We start from the raw sequence: 18282 nt of genomic DNA, 5'->3' as shown, positions 1-18282 counted from the left end.
GGAAACACTGAGGGAACTAAAAATACCACTTTGACCAAAACCTACAGTGCATGAAGAGAATTATCATGAAAAGGAATCAAGAATAAAAAAAAAATCATAATGGCAAACAAGAATCTGAACCACAAAACCCTGGGATCATGGATGCTCAGTCAAAACAGCCCTAGTGTTTAGGTGGGTGGTAGATCCATAGTTTGTAGTTGAATGTCAGCCACTACAGCTGGCAGTGTTTTTATAGTTGAGGTTCACTCACTTATGACATTTCACAGCCGCCCTTATATGGCGTGACAACGACCTGAGCTTCCCTGTTGTTGGAGGAGGCCGCCTGCTGGAGCTATACATGGAAATGGCATGCACGTGGGAACAGCCTTTAGGAAGAAATGGATATAGGAGGAGATTTAGCTTGAAATTAATGACTGCGTGAATGGGCGATACTGGGCAGGCACTTAAAATGTAAAATGGAGGCCACTTAAAAAGTAGGGCAACCAAGTTAAAGGAACTTGGGTAACCACGGGGGTTGTTAGGGCTTAAAAGGGGGCACAAATAAGTCTGGACTGGATGGGAGACCAGAGGTGAAACTGGGTCAAACATCGTGGGTTTTTGTGTATCTAGGGTTCGGATTAATTAATATAATAAGGCATGAAAGGAGCTGGGGGGTGGTTGCGTGGGGTGTAGACATACCCCAGCTTTTCTGAATGGCACTTGTCAAAAAGGACAGACTGTACCCCTCCTCCTCCGGGCATCTGTTTCCACTTTAAAACCGCACATGCCTTTTGCAGAGCAGTTAGAGCCCCAGAGGAGCTCGGGAGTGCAGCAGGACCCGCATCACATCGCAGCGCAGCCTGTTTTACTCTGATACCTGCAGCCTGTGATGTATTTATTTATACACATTATTTTGTCTTCCCCTGACAGTGAGAGGGCGTATCCGCTTTGAGAAGGAGGCTGAGCGAGTACAGCGTGAGTGCAAGGAGTGGGAGGGCTGGTTGGAAACACGGGATGAAAACAGTGGAGAGCCACGCCGCCCACTAAACAAGCCGAAGCGCGTACCAACAATTTCGCAACCACCTCTTCTGCTGCTGCTGCTGGTGCCCTGCTTAAATCTACAGAGGAGCGGTGGAGAGCAGACATCCGCCGTCATACATCAGGCAGACAGAGGAACTAACAAAAGGTAAGCGCCGTGTCTCTCTTCCTCTTATCTCTTAAAACGGTGATTTGGTGAGTGAAGCCTGGTCTAAGGGGTTCGAAACACGGAAGAAACAAGTTATCATGAGAGAGAGGATTGCTTTGTTTTGTCGTGCAAAGGTAGGAGCAGCATCCCCGTTGTTTGGCTTTGTCTGCTCACTTTTGCGTGCGCATTGTGCTCGGAGATTCGCGCAACACGGAATGCATGATAGTGACTTTATTTAGGTACTTATTTTAGGAAAATGAGTATTTTAGCAGTGTGCACTTTTGCAAAAGCACAAGAAGTTCCTGTACGAGCGGATTTACCTTCCTCTTTGTTTCTTTATCGCACTTCCTTTGTGTTGTTATCAGGATCCCTGCGCCTTCATCAAACTGCCCTTACCAGTATGCACTTCGGTAATTGGGTCTGCTCAGCTTTATCTGCCCGCTGTGTTTACTGAGACTGCGAGAATTCATGTTTAAACGCTGATGTCCTCAAACACTGCCTGAATTTTATTCTGTAAATGGTTTTTAACAACCTACAGTAAGTGAAGCGCCCCAGCTGTGCCACAGGCCATCCATGTTGTGCTTTACGCAGCGCTTGTTGTGCCTTTTCAGCAAGAAGACACAGGGTCATTTCATGAAACTGTGCACTGTGATTACCACTAATCTAAATGTAAACTTTGATCTAACCCAGTCTTAATCTTCCCTATGACATTGTCATTTATTTATTTATTTTTTCAGCTGCCAGACTTCATGCAGCGTTTAGGATGTTTGCGCTCCTACCTAATTTTGGGCTTTAGCTTAATTATCTGGAACTATTATCACAGTTTTATTTCCCTGTTGCGCAAATAATTAAACGTTTACTGCTTTATAACCTGTCCTCCCCCCCTTTTCTTAACAAAAAAAAGACACTTTCAGCAGGCGACAGTCTGTCAGCTCTTCCAAATGTGAGAATTTGGCTGCTAAATTTAATTATTTGAAAAATACCAAGAAGTTTGAACACCATAGTAAGGCAGTGAAGGATCCATTTCAAAGGGCCACAGGGTTGACAGTTAACTGTAGCCTTTTATATAAAGTTAAATTTAAAAAAGATGTGAAAAGAATCTGCATTGTCTAATAACCAGCAGGGTGTGACTCATCTGGTTTCTAATCCATTGTTGAAATCTATGGGAAAACAGCCCCAGGCCTCTTGAGCCTGACTAACCACTTTCCTTTACGGGATTTACGTATTATTTAATATGATGTGATGATTATTTTGTAATTCTTGGTCACAAATTAGAGTAAAAAAGCAGAAGAACAGAAGGCATTCTTAAGAAGAGGGTTACTTTGTCATTGACAGGTCAGTGAGCGTAGCTTCTTGTCCTGCACTCGTCAATCTGGTTTCAAATTGCTAGGATGAATGCAAAAAAGCTTTGAAAACATGACTCCACTAACCAGTGCTCCAGGTCTGTTTGCAGTGTTGCTTACTATTATCACTATTAGCTTATGACACATGTCAGTTGGTTGAGTTAGCACACTTTTAAATAAGTCTTATGTTTGCAGGCTAGCATTAGATTTATCCGATTGTTGAGTTGGCTCGCTCCTAACAAGTTACATATTAGTTACTATAATAGCAAGTTGCTAACCTAAGTTAGCCACTTGAACTAGCTTTATCTTAAAAGATCAGATATTAGCACTTAAATGTTAGCTTTGTCAGTGGTTTGCTATACAGGGTGTGTGTATATATATATATATATATATATATATATATATATATATATATATATATATATATATATATATATATATATATATATATATATATATATACATACACATGTTAGCTAATTTTAGGTTGTTGAGTTAATGCTAATTTGATTAAATATTAATGAAATAACAGTAGTTTTGGTAGATTGTTGGGTTGGTTCATGTTTATTAGATAACAGCTAGCATTAACTGATTCAGTTAAGCACATTTTTACCTGGCAGTTTTTACGTAAATAGTTGGAGTGGTTTAATTTTGTGTGCAAAAGTTCTCTTAATTCAGGCTTATTAAACAGTTGGTGCAGCTAGGCCCAGGGCCTTTTGCCTGGTTATACCTGCCAAACTGGCAGGATTTAATGTTAATGACATTAATTGAAATGAATTAACAGTGTTTATTAAATGCTGTTTAAATGAACAGGGTTCGGCGTTGGTGACTCATCAGGAGATGTTGCAGAGCAAGCAAGTAGGCATGGTACAGAAAAGACAGAATATCAGACTGAGTGCAACATGAGAAATGTTTAACTTTAAGAGTTCATTCAGTGCAGTCATCCTGCTACAACCTTACACTTATATTATTAAAAGACAAAATATCTCCCCAAGTTACACAGTTTTCATCTATTGGCTCAAACTAGCTTTACATTGCTGCAGTTTTGTTTCTTCTTTGTCAACACCATCTAATTAGAAGTTGTTCCTCCAAACAAAAGCCACATGTATTCATAAGTTGCTTGTTTACTGGGAAGAGTTGTGGTAACCCGTCAACCTGCCTGAAAAGAAAGTTTGGCAGTGAGAGTCAAAACAAATCTGATTGTACTCTGCACTTGAAATGTGATGGATTTGACAAGCTTGGCCAAACAAACCAAACAAAAACAAACCAAAAAAATGTACATGTTCTCCTCTCACAGATTTGGGCTTGCAGTAATTTAAAAGCTGCTGAGGTATTTCACAGAGACATTGCGGTCTTTGTTTTAGGCAAAAAGAACAAAAGTCTGGAGCTGCAGTTTAGGTGTATCACTTAATTCAAGGAACCACTCTCCCCTTCACTTTTTGCAATTTTTATCGAACCTCTAGTAGCAGCATTTAGACAGGCTACAACAATTAAGGGCATAAAATGTAAGAACATAGAACATAAAATCAGTCTCTATGCGGATGATGTGTTGCTTTTTCTGCAAAACACACAAACCAACCTCTCTGAGGTAATTACTCTAATAAACTGGTTTTCAAGAGTTTCAGATTATTCAATTAACTGGTCAAAATCTACAGTTCTTCCCATTAACTGCTCCTTCCATAATTCTTCCTCTGCCCCACTACAATCTGGAAATATTAAATATTTAGGTATTAATGTTTCTCCTAAGCTTTCAGACTTAACTAAATTAAACCACATCCCACTTCTAAAGAAAGTAGAAGGCGATCTGACTAGATGGAAATCGTTACCCATATCACTCATGGGAAGGGTCGCCACTATAAAAATGATGATCTTGCCAAAAATAAATTACTTATTTTTGATGAGCCCTAACAAACCATCACAAGATTTGTTCAGATCTCTGGATTCATATATTTCTAAATTCCTTTGGAAAGATAAACCCCCGCGTATCAGCTTAAAAACGCTACAAAGAACCAAGGATAGGGGAGGATTAGATCTGCCTAATTTTCACCAATACTTCTTAGCCAACAGGCTTCAGTTAATCTCAGAATGGTTAAAACATACCTTCTTAGATGAGCCCTGGCTAGATGTTGAACAGGCACTATGCAATGATCTAGAGATTTCAGACCTACCATTTGTTACACCCCGGCCTAGGCAACCGGAGTGCAACACGAAAAAAGTAAAAATAAAGAAAAAAAACACACAAAAAACCCCACTAAAGCTCACCACCAAAATCCCAAAACGAAAGTATCGACAAATCTATTTAAAGCTATTTACAACAAACTATTTATTTACAACAAAACACCAAACTATTTACAACACGGGGGAGATCGCGACCATGACACACTGAAACACAGGGTTTAAATACATAGAGGGAGCAATCAGGAAAATGGACAACAGGAGGGAAACACAGCTGGGGCAAATTAGAACTGACGAGACAGGGAAACGTAAACTGAAAACACTAAGATAACACAGACTTTCAAAGTAAACAGGAAACACATAACAGTCACGCCAAAAACAACACACTGACAACACCGAAACGTAACAGTTCCCCCCACCCAAAAATCAAACATTTAACACCAAGTGAAAAGTTTGATCCAGACAGACGAAGCCGATGAAAGCTGGAGCGGTCCCACTGACCCTCCAGCAGACGACGAAGGCTGGAGCAGTCCCACGGACCCTCCAGCGAAGGCAGATGAAGGCTGGAGCGGTCCCACGGACCCTCCAGCGACGACAAAGGCTGGGGCGGTCCCACGGACCCTCCCCTCAGCGAAGGCAGACGAAGCTGATGAAGGCTGGAGCGGTCCCACTGACCCTCCAGCAGACGACGAAGGCTGGAGCAGTCCCACGGACCCTCCAGCGAAGGCGGATGAAGGCTGGAGCGGTCCCACGGACCCTCCAGCGACGACAAAGGCTGGGGCGGTCCCACGGACCCTCCCCTCAGCGAAGGCAGACGAAGCTGATGAAGGCTGGAGCGGTCCCACTGACCCTCCAGCAGACGACGAAGGCTGGAGCGGTCCCTCGGACCCTCCAGCGAAGGTGGATGAAGGCTGGAGCGGTCCCACAGACCCTCCAGCGAAGGCAGATGAAGGCTGGAGCGGTCCCACGGACCCTCCAGCGACGACAAAGGCTGGAGCGGTCCCTCGGACCCTCCAGCGAAGGCAGATGAAGGCTGGAGCGGTCCCACAGACCCTCCAGCGAAGGCAGATGAAGGCTGGAGCGGTCCCTCGGACCCTCCAGCGGAGACGGACGGCTGAAGCGAAGGCAGACGAAGCTGATGACGGCTGGAGCGGCCCCACCGACCCTCCAGCAGACGACGAAGGCTGGAGCGGTCCCACGGACCATCCAGCGAAGGCGGATGAAGGCTGGAGCGGTCCCACGGACCCTCCAGCAGACGACAAAGGCTGGGGCGGTCCCCGGACCCCCCAGCGAAGGCAATCCCGGACGAGCCCCCATATGTTACACCCCGGCCTAGGCAACCGGAGTGCAACACGAAAAAAGTAAAAATAAAGAAAAAAAACACACAAAAAACCCCACTAAAGCTCACCACCAAAATCCCAAAACGAAAGTATCGACAAATCTATTTAAAGCTATTTACAACAAACTATTTATTTACAACAAAACACCAAACTATTTACAACACGGGGGAGATCGCGACCATGACACACTGAAACACAGGGTTTAAATACATAGAGGGAGCAATCAGGAAAATGGACAACAGGAGGGAAACACAGCTGGGGCAAATTAGAACTGACGAGACAGGGAAACGTAAACTGAAAACACTAAGATAACACAGACTTTCAAAGTAAACAGGAAACACATAACAGTCACGCCAAAAACAACACACTGACAACACCGAAACGTAACACATTTATTAGCTCAAACATCAAAAGACATGAATGCTTTAAAAGCATCAACATCAGCTTTTCTCTGACAGCATGGTGGGAGTTTCTAAAAATAACGGAGTCTTCATTAATCCCATGCAAACGTACACCTATCTGGAATAACCCTGACATATTACAAAACAATAATATGATTAATTTCCCAGAATGGAGTTGTAAAGGAATTAAATACTTAGAACATATATTAGAGGGAAACGAATTTATTCCATTTGACAGACTAGTTGCACAATATGGGATCAACAAGAAAAGATTTTTAGAATATCAACAAATTAAATCCATAGTAAAAAAGAAATTTAACCTCAGTCAAGTTGAATTACAAACACCACCAAGTGCGGTACATTTTCTTACTCTTAAACCCCCCAAATTATTATCTAAAATATACAGAACACTTTTTAAATTAGATGAATCAATATCCCTTCCTATTGCAAAGTGGGAAGCAGATTTATCAGTCAGCTTAGACCAAAACTTCTGGTCTCAGGTATGCTTAAAAACCTTTAAATTGATTAAAAATCCCAGTCTGCAATTAATACAATACAAAACACTACATAGAGTGCACTATACAGGTCATCGGATGTTCAAGATGGACTTTACATCTTCCAACAACTGCTCACACTGTCAAGGCAATACACCAGACAATTACATCCACGCTCTTTGGTTCTGTCCACCAGTGCAGAAGTTTTGGCACGAGATATGTGAAGACTTATCAAAGTGTCTGAAATGTAAAATTCCAACCTCCCCTTTAGTGTGCTTGTTGGGAAAATTGGATGAGGTCACTACAGAAACTAATACAGTCCACATGGTTTTTACGGCCCTATGCATCGCCAAGAAAACAGTCCTCATGAACTGGAAAAATAAAAATAATCTTAATTCTAGCCAATATAGAAACCATCTAATAGATCACATTAGTCTCGATATAGCCTCTGCCACCACATTAGATCAATCCCTCTGGGCTCCTTTGATCGGCTCCATCACCTAGCGGGGGTAGGGGGTCGTGGTTTTGTCCCGCCTTAGCTACTGTGGTTGATGTGGAGTTGGGACGGGCTTAGGGCGCCTGGAGGACCCCTAGAGACGTTATCCCTGGAGGGCTTAACCCGGGGGTTGTGTTCATAACCTGGTTAGTGGCTCTGGTTGCTCTTAGAGGTTGTTCTCCTCGTGGCTGCGTGCAGCGGGGCTGGAGGATGGTCTGTACTGGTGGACGTAGGTTACTGGCCTGGTGGCCTGGCTGCCCCTGAGTGGATCCGGGGCAGGTGTGGGGGTTTGGGGTTCGGGGGTGCTTCGCCTCCGTGCTGGGGCTCTGGCTGGGCCTTGGGGGCTTCGGTCCTCGTCGGTGTGTCACCGAGGTTGTGGGCGGGTGGGTGCACGGGGGCTCAGCCCTGGCGCAGGGGGCCTCTGGTGCATCCGGCTAACTGGGGGGCTCTTCAACTGGCGGGGAGGTTGTTCCATCCTTGCAGGAGTCCACTCTGCAGGTGGGGGAGAGACATAGAAGAGGTGGAGAATAAACTTAACCTGGGTGTCTGTTGTCTTGTATAGTCTGGGAGACGATTGAATGTTGGGGTGGGTACAGTTTCCTCTGCGGTGGGGTAGGGTGGGCTGCCCTGGGTCCTGTGGGGCTTGGCAATTAATCTTTTTTTAGAAAAAAAAATTCAAGGAACCAGACGTGCAAAATTTTATAGTGCTTTGTATGTGAGAAATAAACACACAGAGTGAAAATCTCATAAATCTTAGGAAGTAATGCAAATGGAATGGTTTTTTTTTCTCCTCTGGTTATGTGGTCATACTAGATGGTCAAAAGTATATGGACAGGTTTTACGTATATTAGTTTGGACTAAAGGGAAGCCTTAAAGATGACTTGCTTTGCTCATTTACAGCTGTGCATTTTCACCCTTGTTTCTCACAGAGTGGCTTTTCACACACACAGTTGAAATTAATCTATATTTGTCTTCTTCTGGTCCTTGTTGCAGCCCCCTTATAAGCCAACTTTCTTTTTAGTAACAAATCACAGCAATTTTAACAGACTTTCAAGGGAACAATGTAACATCTCTGCCCTACATTTCCATGCAGTCCTTGTTAGAAGTCCAGGTTATGCAGAGTCGCACACTTCAGCACCAGTGCGACTAAATCTCTGGGGGAATATGTCGCCTTATATCACCAACACTTACAAATATTTACTTGGCTTCATCCAGCAGCTGCCTGCCTTCTGCGAGCAGTCAGAGGGAATGAAGGTAAACACTGCCTTTAAGTTTGCTGAGGCAAGGATCCTTAGAAACATGCACAGCTTTCAGACTGTCCTCTGGAGAGCTTAACTCGTCCTGGCATCTTATTCCAGCTGCTTGTCTCTTTCTCTGCTCTTGGGTAGACGTTTGATATTTAACATCATAAAATGTTGCACGTTCATTCAGTGTCAGTTGAAACGGGGAGATTATTTTTCAACCCTGCAGGTTAAGGTTTTTGTAACAGCTTGCCGGTGCTGGGTTTTTGACTTCAGAATTATTTACGGCATAGATTTACCAATGCTCACTGAAAGATTCCTCGCAGGTTCTTTATTCATATTTGATAGAATAGCGCCACACAGTTGCTACACATCCGTGATGTGATATCCCCATTCCACCACATCCCAAAGATGCTCTTTTGGATTGAGGTCATGAGTGACCGTGGAGGTCACTGGAGGTCAAGTGAGGGTTGTCATACAGTGAACTCATTATCATGTCATGATGCTCAGCTTGTGCGGAGTCCAGAGTGTGCCTAGAGAATATCCTCCATGATCAGACTGAACCATTCATACAAGGAAGGATGGATCCATGTTTTCATGTCGTTTATATGAAATCCTGAAGCTACCATCTGAATGTCGGAGCAGAAATCAAGACTCATCACACCAGGCAATGTTTATTTCAATTTTCTATTCTCCAACTTTGATGAACTTGTGTGAACAGCAGCCTCAGATTCTTCTTAGCTGACAGGAGTGGTCTTCTGCTGCTGTAGCCCATCTGCTTCAAGGTTTGAGGTGCACTCAGAGATGCTCTTCTGCAGGCTGTGGTCATAATGAGGTGTTATTTGAGTTACCATTGCTTTCTGTTATGTTCAGAGCTCTAGCATGAGTAAGGTATTTTCATCCAGTGAACTGTCACTCACTGGATATTTTCTCTTTTTCAAATCGGTCTCTGTAAACTCTGGAGATGGTTTTGTGTGAACGTCCCTGTACATCAGCAGACTCTGAAAAAACTCAGACCAAAAACCATGCAACATTCAAAGTCACATTTTTTTTTTTTCCATATTCTGCTGCGCAATTTGCTCTTCAACAGGTTATTTTGACCATGCATTGAATTGCTGCCACATGATTGGTTGATTAGACATTTGCCTTAACAAACAGTTGAAGAGGTGTGCATTCACAAAAATTCAACAAATTGCCTACGCATCAAACCATGAGCAAAGGCATGAGCACATCAACTGATCTTTGATCCTGTATAGCTCACAGTGTTATGCAGCCCTGCCTTCTCGTGTAAATTTTAACACTCATAAATCACAAACTTACTTTGCATTTTTTTTCTGCACCTACACTGATTGGTGAGCCACAGTTGGAGTTTGCAAAGATTCATTTTGAGTTGGTTAAATATGACAGGTAGGTCAAATTTGAGGCATTTGATATATCAACCTGATGCTAATGCAATATTAATAAACATCCTCCTTAACCAGATATTTTCCCCCCTTGTTTCTGTTAGCTCTCTGGGGATCTTCAGTCCAGCTCTCTGTGCTCCCTCCATACATCATTTCTCTCCTTTTTTCTCTTTCCATTTTCCAAAAGCGCACTTCCGCTGTCTCCTCCATTAATTTCTCCTCTCCCAGGACGTTGGCAGGTCCGCTTCCACCTTTCCCTCTGCTTCATTTGCATCTTGGCTCCACACGGCTGCCCAAGTGTTTTCTGGGAGTCAGGTGGCTAATTGGTTCCCATCTGTTGGGAGAAGGCGGCCTTTACGGGATGGTGGGTAATTTGTGTCAGGAGTTTTACCATATTGATTGAGTTCTTTCCTTTTGTTTCCTTTATGCTGCCTGAGCTCTGTGTTGAGTTGCCTGTTTTCTGCTGCTCTGCCTTTCATAGAAGTGAAGACTGTTCACCTGCAAGCTTTATTTTCACTTGTTTCTGAGGAGAAGTACATCAAGGCTTGTGCTTCAATTTTTGGCTGCTCCTCTGTGTTAATAGTTTCACAATCCTTATCTGCAGCATGAGTTTCTCTCTGTGTAAAGATAACTCTGAGAGGAGGAAGTGGTTGGATCTAGCATGGGCCCAGCAAACCAAAACAGGAAGTGGCAGGAAACACTGAAACGCTTGTTGAGACACACGCGAGAGCCATGAAAAGGACATTTTGTTTACTTCGGAGCTACCTGAAGTCGGGGACATAATTTCACACAGCAGCCCGGGAGACTGCTGGCTCTCTTCCATACAGCACTTTACTGCAGCAGTTTAACATTCAGTATTAACAGAGATGACTGTGTTTAGCCTCAGGGGGCTGCAAAGAACCAGCATGGTGAGGGGTGAGGGCGGGGGGAGGGGTGGCGGTGTCTGGGCTGAGTTGTGATTTGCCAGTGTGGGCGAGCGACAGACTGACTGCAGTGTTAAGTTGGAGCGTTGCAGATTCTGTGATAACTTACCAAATGATGGGGTGCCTGGCAAGGACGAGATGCTCTGTGGTTGTGCCCCAAAGCTGTTGATTTGGTGGATGCATGACTATTGGCATATTCTCCCTTAGCGGTGCAACGGGTCAAAAGTCTCATGGATTGGATCGGATCACGGTTTTAAGTCACGGATCGGATCAATTTTTGGATCAGCAAAAAAAAAAACAAAAAAAAAAACACAAAAATTTAACATTTACTTTTTTAGTTATTGAAGTATTTTTTGCCTGTTAAAAACATTCAACTCAAGACTCATTCCACGCAATTATTTAAAAAAAAAAAATGGTACAATATAGGGCTTTGTATCTACCACTCAATTCAATTCAATTTTATTTATAAAGCGCCAAATCACAACAACAGTCACCTCAAGGCGCTTTATATTGTAAGGTAGACCCTACAATAATACATACCGCTCATTATATCGCACTCCGCTGTGATCGGATTGATCGGATCGGATTACGGATCAACCGTGATCCGTTGCACCACTATTCTCCCTCACTATCATCGCCTCTCGGCTGTATTAACTTTGCTAATTTTGCATTTCATGTATTTTTAGTTTTAATTCAAAGGTTTTATTGCAGACAAGGTGCAACATCTGGGCCACTTGATGCTGTGTTTGTAAGAATATCAAGCATGTCTGTCGTATTCTATCTTTTGAAGTGTTTTTATTGCAATTATGTAACCAGTAATATAGTTTGCTGTGTGGTGCAGTTAGTCTGCAAACTCCAAGCCCCCCCCCCCCCCCCCCCCCCCCAAAAAAAAAAAGCAGTCATTATGTAAGTGCAAAAAACTGTAGTTCCTTTAGTGGCCACTGGAGTCAATCCCAGTAGACTCCCATTTATACAAAAGTGGTTAAAGCTTAAAAATGAATGTGATTGATGCTTTGATTTAGGGCATGGGCAGCTGTAGCCAACCAGTGTGTTTGGCTGATGGAGTGTTTGTAAGAGTTGTAATATAATTTTCTGTGAGGTAGAGAACATCCAGTAAGTTTGTGGTTCAGTTTTAGCGAGTACATTTCTAGTATTTTATTTATATCCTACTAATCCGCGTCTCTGTGTGTTACAACTATAAGTTGATAAATGCAGGTTGGCTGCGTTTGCTGATAACTTGGCGCTCCTCTTGTCCAAATATGGGCACATCTAGCTCCCAAAAACCCACATAGCAGCAGCCATGATGCAAACATTTAAGTACAACAAACAAAGTTTGCTGAGTAACTGGTTTCCTGTTCAGTATTCTGGAGTCATATGACTGCTAACCACATGATGTTGACTAACTTTAAGTTCCCTAACTATAATAAATATGACGTGTCTGGGAAGTATTGACAGGTGTCTCAATCTGGTAGATAAAAAAAAGAGACCATCAGCTACAGGTTGAGACGGCAGTCGGTTTGTATTCTTCTGATACATCAGTCGCCTTCCTTCCCCACTTGTGAGCATGTGTGCATCACATCCTGTCTCTGTAAACCTGCTAGAGTGAAGTTTTATGACATTTTATTAAAATTACAAAGGCACAATGATGAAATCCATGTTTTACCCCCTGAATGTGAGTTTTCATTGGAAAGTGTGAGTTGCTATTGTGTAAATACCTTTTTCACACTGCACATTCTGCATCTTCATGTTATTAATGTAATGACTGAAAAAGCATTTGTGTTTTTGTGTTATTATTAAAAAAACTGAACAAGATTAAGTGTTTTCAGGAGACATTTGCATAACAAGAAGAGGGAAATAAACCCCTGCCACAAATTAGCTTCATTTAATGTGGATCTGAGTACCAAACAAGCGTTTAGGGAGAACTTTAAGGTTATAGAAAGATTTTAAGAGCCCACTCATTAAATATTCCTTTAACTGTCTGTTTTTAATGGACCTAATTTGCAACTAAACAAACATTTGTGTCAGGTAATTTTCTTTTAGTCTCTTAACTGATTGCTTTGAACGTATTTGGCACCTTTTTTATGATTTTACTTTTATTCTCTGACAGAAAAATTAAAACATTTCCTCCTTCATTTCTTATTTTGAAGTGTCCCTTTTGAGATTTCAGCAGTACTTTATGATCTACATTACCTTGATATAATGATTAAGTATTAGATTACTGTATGTTTTCATCTCTTGCCGTTACCTCTGACTGTTCAGGACGAGCTCTCAATCACTCTGCATCTGTGTGTTTCTACTCATAAAGTTCATCACACCATCCCCTCTGAGAGAGCCGCCAGTGATGAATCAATTTCAAGCTCTTTTTGAGAGCTTCCCGACACTCGGTGGGGTGCCAGTGTTGACCTTGTGTAATGAGGGAAGGTTTCCATATCTGCAAGTTATAAAAAAAAAAAAAAAAAAAAAAAGTGAATAGCATGAGGAGATGGTGAATGGTGCACTGCTTGGGTAAATTTAATTTGGCATAAAAGAAAAAGGAAAGAGGAGAGAAATGATGAGCTGGTGTGTGGCAGTAGAGGGAAGATGAGAGAAGTAAGTGACATTGTTAGAGCACCACAAATTGAGACACTTTCAGAGAATTGCACACATCAGTATGTTTTAATGCCGTTATCGTTTTTACTTTCCTGATATCAACGATTTGATTGCTTGCACCAGGCTTGTGAGCTGATACCGCCGTGTTTCTCCTTCCCGCGGCCTGACAGTCGATTTGTTTAGCTGCTGTAATCAAAAATGACTTGCATGCATGCATAGAGACTCGTACATCCATCCTTAATGACACCATTTAATGCTTTTTTTTTTTTTTAAATTTTATTCCCTTTGGAGGAGTGCTGTGTACCTGTGGCCACGGATTCCTGAAAAGGATCCAATTTGATTCAATCACACTCTGTCCTGGTGTTCTTGTTGTTTGGTGGGTGTCTCTGCCAATGATGGATTCAGTTATTTCCATTCGCGGGATGCATTGTAAACGGTGACGAATGGTGCAGGCTAATGCATCATGTGTTGTCAAGGAGAATCATTTACCTTGCCTTCACAATCCATTAAGCCGATGAGAAGAAGAAAAGTTGGATGTGCAGCTGTGGTTTCTCTCTGACACTGACAGAAGATGGACTGAATGGGATCTGTGGATTCTGCGCGTGCCATTGTGAACATTAAGTTCAGTGTATGAAATGCAGTTTGATGGCTGACGGTTCTTTACATTTAGTCTTTGCTGAAAATTGGCTCCAAAACAAATGTTGTGCTGACGCTACTTCAACATCTAATCAGCTCGAATGTTGTGTAGACTTCCGTCTTGGACTCTAGCAAGGAAAAATATGCGTACAAAGTATCTGATATCTAAATCTCGCTTGTTGAGATTTGAGCCTGTAAAAACCTGAGCTGGAGACCATAACTTGTGCTGTTGTTCCTGTTGGTAAGGTGAAGAGTGTGAAAGGTACAGTACTGTGCAAAAATCTTAACCTGGACTTTGTCTGCTTTTTCACGTATTGTAAGTCCGGGCCTTGTACTTGACCTTTTTCTGATGATGTTTCTTTTTAAACCAACATTGAATTCTTTGAACAAAGGGTTTACTAGATATCATACTGCTGTATTACCCATCCATCTAGAAGCTTTAAAAAAAAAAAAAATCAATACATTTTTTCTACAACAGAAAAGCAATGAACATTGTGCTTATTCTTTTGTAATGGAAATGAAAGTGAAAGAAGAGCCCATTCTCACTCCTGGGGCGTAGCATAGCGACGTTTTGTCACGTCCCGTGGCGTTCCAGCCGTAACCTTATCCCTAACCATAACCATAACCTTATTCCTAACATTAACCAGACGTTAAATGATGTAAAATAGTGTTTTCCAAAGCGATTTGAAGAAAATGAACGAACATGTGTAGATTGAGTCCAAACAGTTCTCATGTGTTCTCCTTTTTCCGATGTCGTCATTTAGGAACGTGTTGGGTACCCGAAAACGAAATATGTTGACGATTTGTCACCTAGCGTAAAATGTTACGCTTTGGGAGTGAGAACGTGTTGGAAAGAAAGATGGTGAGAGGTAAAGCATTCAAATGCAGCTTACTGTCACTAAGAATGAATTGTGGAGTTGTTGACTCAAGTGTTAAATGGATAACAATATATCCATTAAGACAAGTGCAGGGTGCCCATAATTAAACAAGTCATCATCAGCTTTCTCTATTGTGTTAGCCAAGGAGAGCCACTTTGTTTAGATAATTATTAGCGAAGAGATAATTTGGCACTTGTGTTCGTGTAATGGTGGTCCGTTGACCCACACGGCTTGATCAGGCAAGCGCTGGATGACTAAACTGTCGAGTTAACGATTGGGCTGACTTTTTCTACGGAGCTGCCATATTGTGACCACAGAAAGTGATTTTTATAGTGCTTGTTCACTATTTGAATACCCCCCTTGTAGTTCCTGTGGCAGGTCCACCTACTCAGCCATGCTTTTTTTAATAAGTTGGTCTCCCACAGTGATTTAGCCACAGTGTCAGGCAGTAACTGAGTAAAATATTCATATCTGCTGCCCTTTCTCTGTGTACCCAGGTAGCGAGCTAGTGAGCATTTGAGATGCTTATTTGAGGAATTATGCAGCGAATGCTTCATTTATATATAATGTGGGTGGCGTTGCATGTCACAAACTTTGGTAGGCGGGGTTGCTAATCAGCTGAGAAACAGTCAAGCTGGGCTTCTTCTCACTGATTTGACAAAGGGGTCAGGCCCAAATGACCTATTACCTACTGATTATTTGGTTATAATGCATCAACTGCTGGCATTCATGTTGCAGATTAGCAGAGACATCGCACCCATGCCTTAACAGGCCTGAGCTGTAGTAAAACCCAAACCATGTCAAAACCTTTAGGTTTAAATGCTTTAGGTGATTATTGTAAATGCATTTTAATTAGACACTATTAGGGATCTGCCAAAAAGGATTCTTTGCATAATAATCAGACATCCAAGGGCTGATTCAAAATATGGTCTGTAATTCTGAACACGAGCTTCAGTTATTTTTAGGTCAATAGTGTCACTTTAGTGAAAACCATATAAAAGCAACTTCATATTCCAAAAAGACGTCTATAGTAATATGACTACTCGGTCTTGTAGTTTGATCAACTCAGCAAATATTTACTAGTTTTCCTCAGTTTCTCGGTCAAATGATAGCGATGGAGGCAGTTTCAGGCTTCACAGCGAAACTTTGCCTGCTAACGGTGACATCACCATGTGTGATGTCACTACATCCATCTTTTATGTACAGCTGGGGCCTCAAACTCTACTCCTCCCCCTTAAATTTACTTGAGTACAGTTAGGGGTTGCCACATAAGCATGCAGTCAGGTTCTATAGTCTTACTAATGACCTATTAATTTTATTCAGGTGTGTTGCAACAAGGACACATGGAAATGTTTAGGACACAGCCCTCGAGGACTGGAGTTTGAGACCTCTGGTGTACAGTATGTGGTCTCACGCAAGATTTAAAGCCAGCACACATAATATTATACCACACAGTATTTTTCTGCACTTCTTTTTATATTATTGAGGTACATACCAGCCCATGAGTTTTGTGTACCGCTGTTGAATTTTATTCAAACTAGATGTCATGCATTTCAAAGTAACAGCAGCAAAAAATGCAGAACTTCTTCTTTTTTTTTTTGGTAGTTGTTTTCTCCTTTTTGCCCTTTTACATTTAAATGCAAAGTATCCACATGTTCTTTGCAGAGCAGTCATTGTAGTGCTAAAAAAAGAGCGAAGGGCTAAAAGCAAGATACCATCGCAAGGGTTGAACTGATGTCAATAAGGTGTTAATAAATGCGTAATTAAGTTTTTAAGTGTGCAAAGCTCACTTTGCGGTGGTAATTGTTAATGGACTGAATTGAGGAGCTTTAATAAAACAAGGGTGTGTTGTGCGATTTGTGAAATGATCCAGATATGATTGATGGGCTGGACTGTAAATGGTCGATTTACGGTGAAAGACGTATGTCCTGAATGCTGGGATTTGCATGATGAGATGGCGTCGGGATTTCAATGTCTGAGGCAGATGTTGGAGGATTGATGGATGTTTTGTATTGGAGACGTATGAGGCTGTGAAGCATTGTTGAGCTGTGAAAAATCTGGAGCGCACAACTCTCCACTGTGCAGCAAGTGATGTATCGAGAGCTGGCAAGACGCCCCTGGGAGTCGTTCATTGGGCAGTTCAGGCGACGTGACTCTACGCCTCACCTTTTTGACCTTTTAATGAACTGCAACCAAAGGACTCGCGAGTTTATGCCCTGCTCGGCTCAGGTGTAACCACTGCTTGTCATGTGACCTGTTTTTCCATTTTTATTTAAAGCTTGACAGATTTCAACCATCCGTTCTCCGGTTGGGCTGAAGCCTCGGCTCGCTCGTCACGCAGCCGTGTGCTCAGCATCAGCTAGACACCTGACCCACTTTTCTTTTATTCCAACATCTGGGGCCGTCTGCCTCGATTTGACGCCTCGCGCATGCCTTCGTTATTCATTACGGGGACGTGACACAATCTGTGACAGCTGCTCTTCATGAAGGCATCATGAGAGAAGAAATATAAACAGCAGCAGCATATGGTGCCTTAAATGATGTTACAGATGCTCTAAAAAGATAAATAATAAACAAACAGAGGGTTTATTTTTTTCTCTTTATCTTTATCTCTTTGCACACACATCTTATTTGACTGGGGGGCTGAATTAGAAAGCCATAACAGAAGCTAAAAATTAGGCTTCTGCAGTTGTTCTGTGTATTTTTATTTTTTTTTAAAATTTTTTTCATATTCTGTGCCAGGTTCTGGCAAACTGAGGCCCGGGAGGTGAGTTGTTAATGTTGTTGTTATCCCGGGAAATGTGCTTTATTTTTTCAGGGTGACCTCTCCTTTTGAACCTTTTGGAGCTTTTTGGGGGACGTTCTGTGGAAATGGCTGCATGCTGTTTTGTGTCTGTAGGGTAGAGGAGTCACAACGCACTCCTGCCGTGATTGAGTTTATTTTTTTTTTCCTCTTTCTTTTTTGTACGTAGGACAAAACCCCAAAAGGCATGCAGCTTGATGGTGCAAAGGGAGGAGGAAGAGAAGATTGGTGATAACGGAAAGTTTAGAAGAAGGGCACATAAAAGGTAGATGAGCAGCAGGGGCGTGCATTTGATTTTTAATTATGCTTGAGGCATCAGCCAAACTCTTTGGTCCTGGGTTCCATAGCTTTGAACCATTCCTTGTTACTAGGATACCTGGTACCATATTTTGGAA

The 18282-nt window shown here is 42.2% G+C and overlaps 1 protein-coding gene across 4 annotated transcripts in view; it reads left to right on the top strand.

Moving 5' to 3' along the window:
• Positions 1–702: 702 nt before the first annotated feature.
• The window catches only part of rnf152 (ring finger protein 152), a 62492-nt gene continuing 44912 nt past the window's right edge, over positions 703–18282 (top strand). The window contains exons 1-2 of one of the 4 annotated variants that reach the window (XR_014913386.1): positions 703–1165; positions 18057–18152. The gene's annotated coding sequence lies outside the window, so the exon portion shown is untranslated. The remainder of the gene's footprint in view (positions 1166–18056; positions 18153–18282) is intronic. The other 3 variants (XR_014913385.1, XM_085419205.1, XM_085419203.1) reach the window with 3 other exon arrangements.

The sequence above is a fragment of the Rhamphochromis longiceps genome, linkage group LG9 (assembly GCF_057381845.1).
Source record: "Rhamphochromis longiceps isolate RC_006_pf linkage group LG9, R_longiceps_female_GT1.1, whole genome shotgun sequence".
NCBI lineage: Eukaryota > Metazoa > Chordata > Actinopteri > Cichliformes > Cichlidae > Rhamphochromis > Rhamphochromis longiceps.
This window is presented reverse-complemented; position numbering and strand designations above follow the sequence as displayed.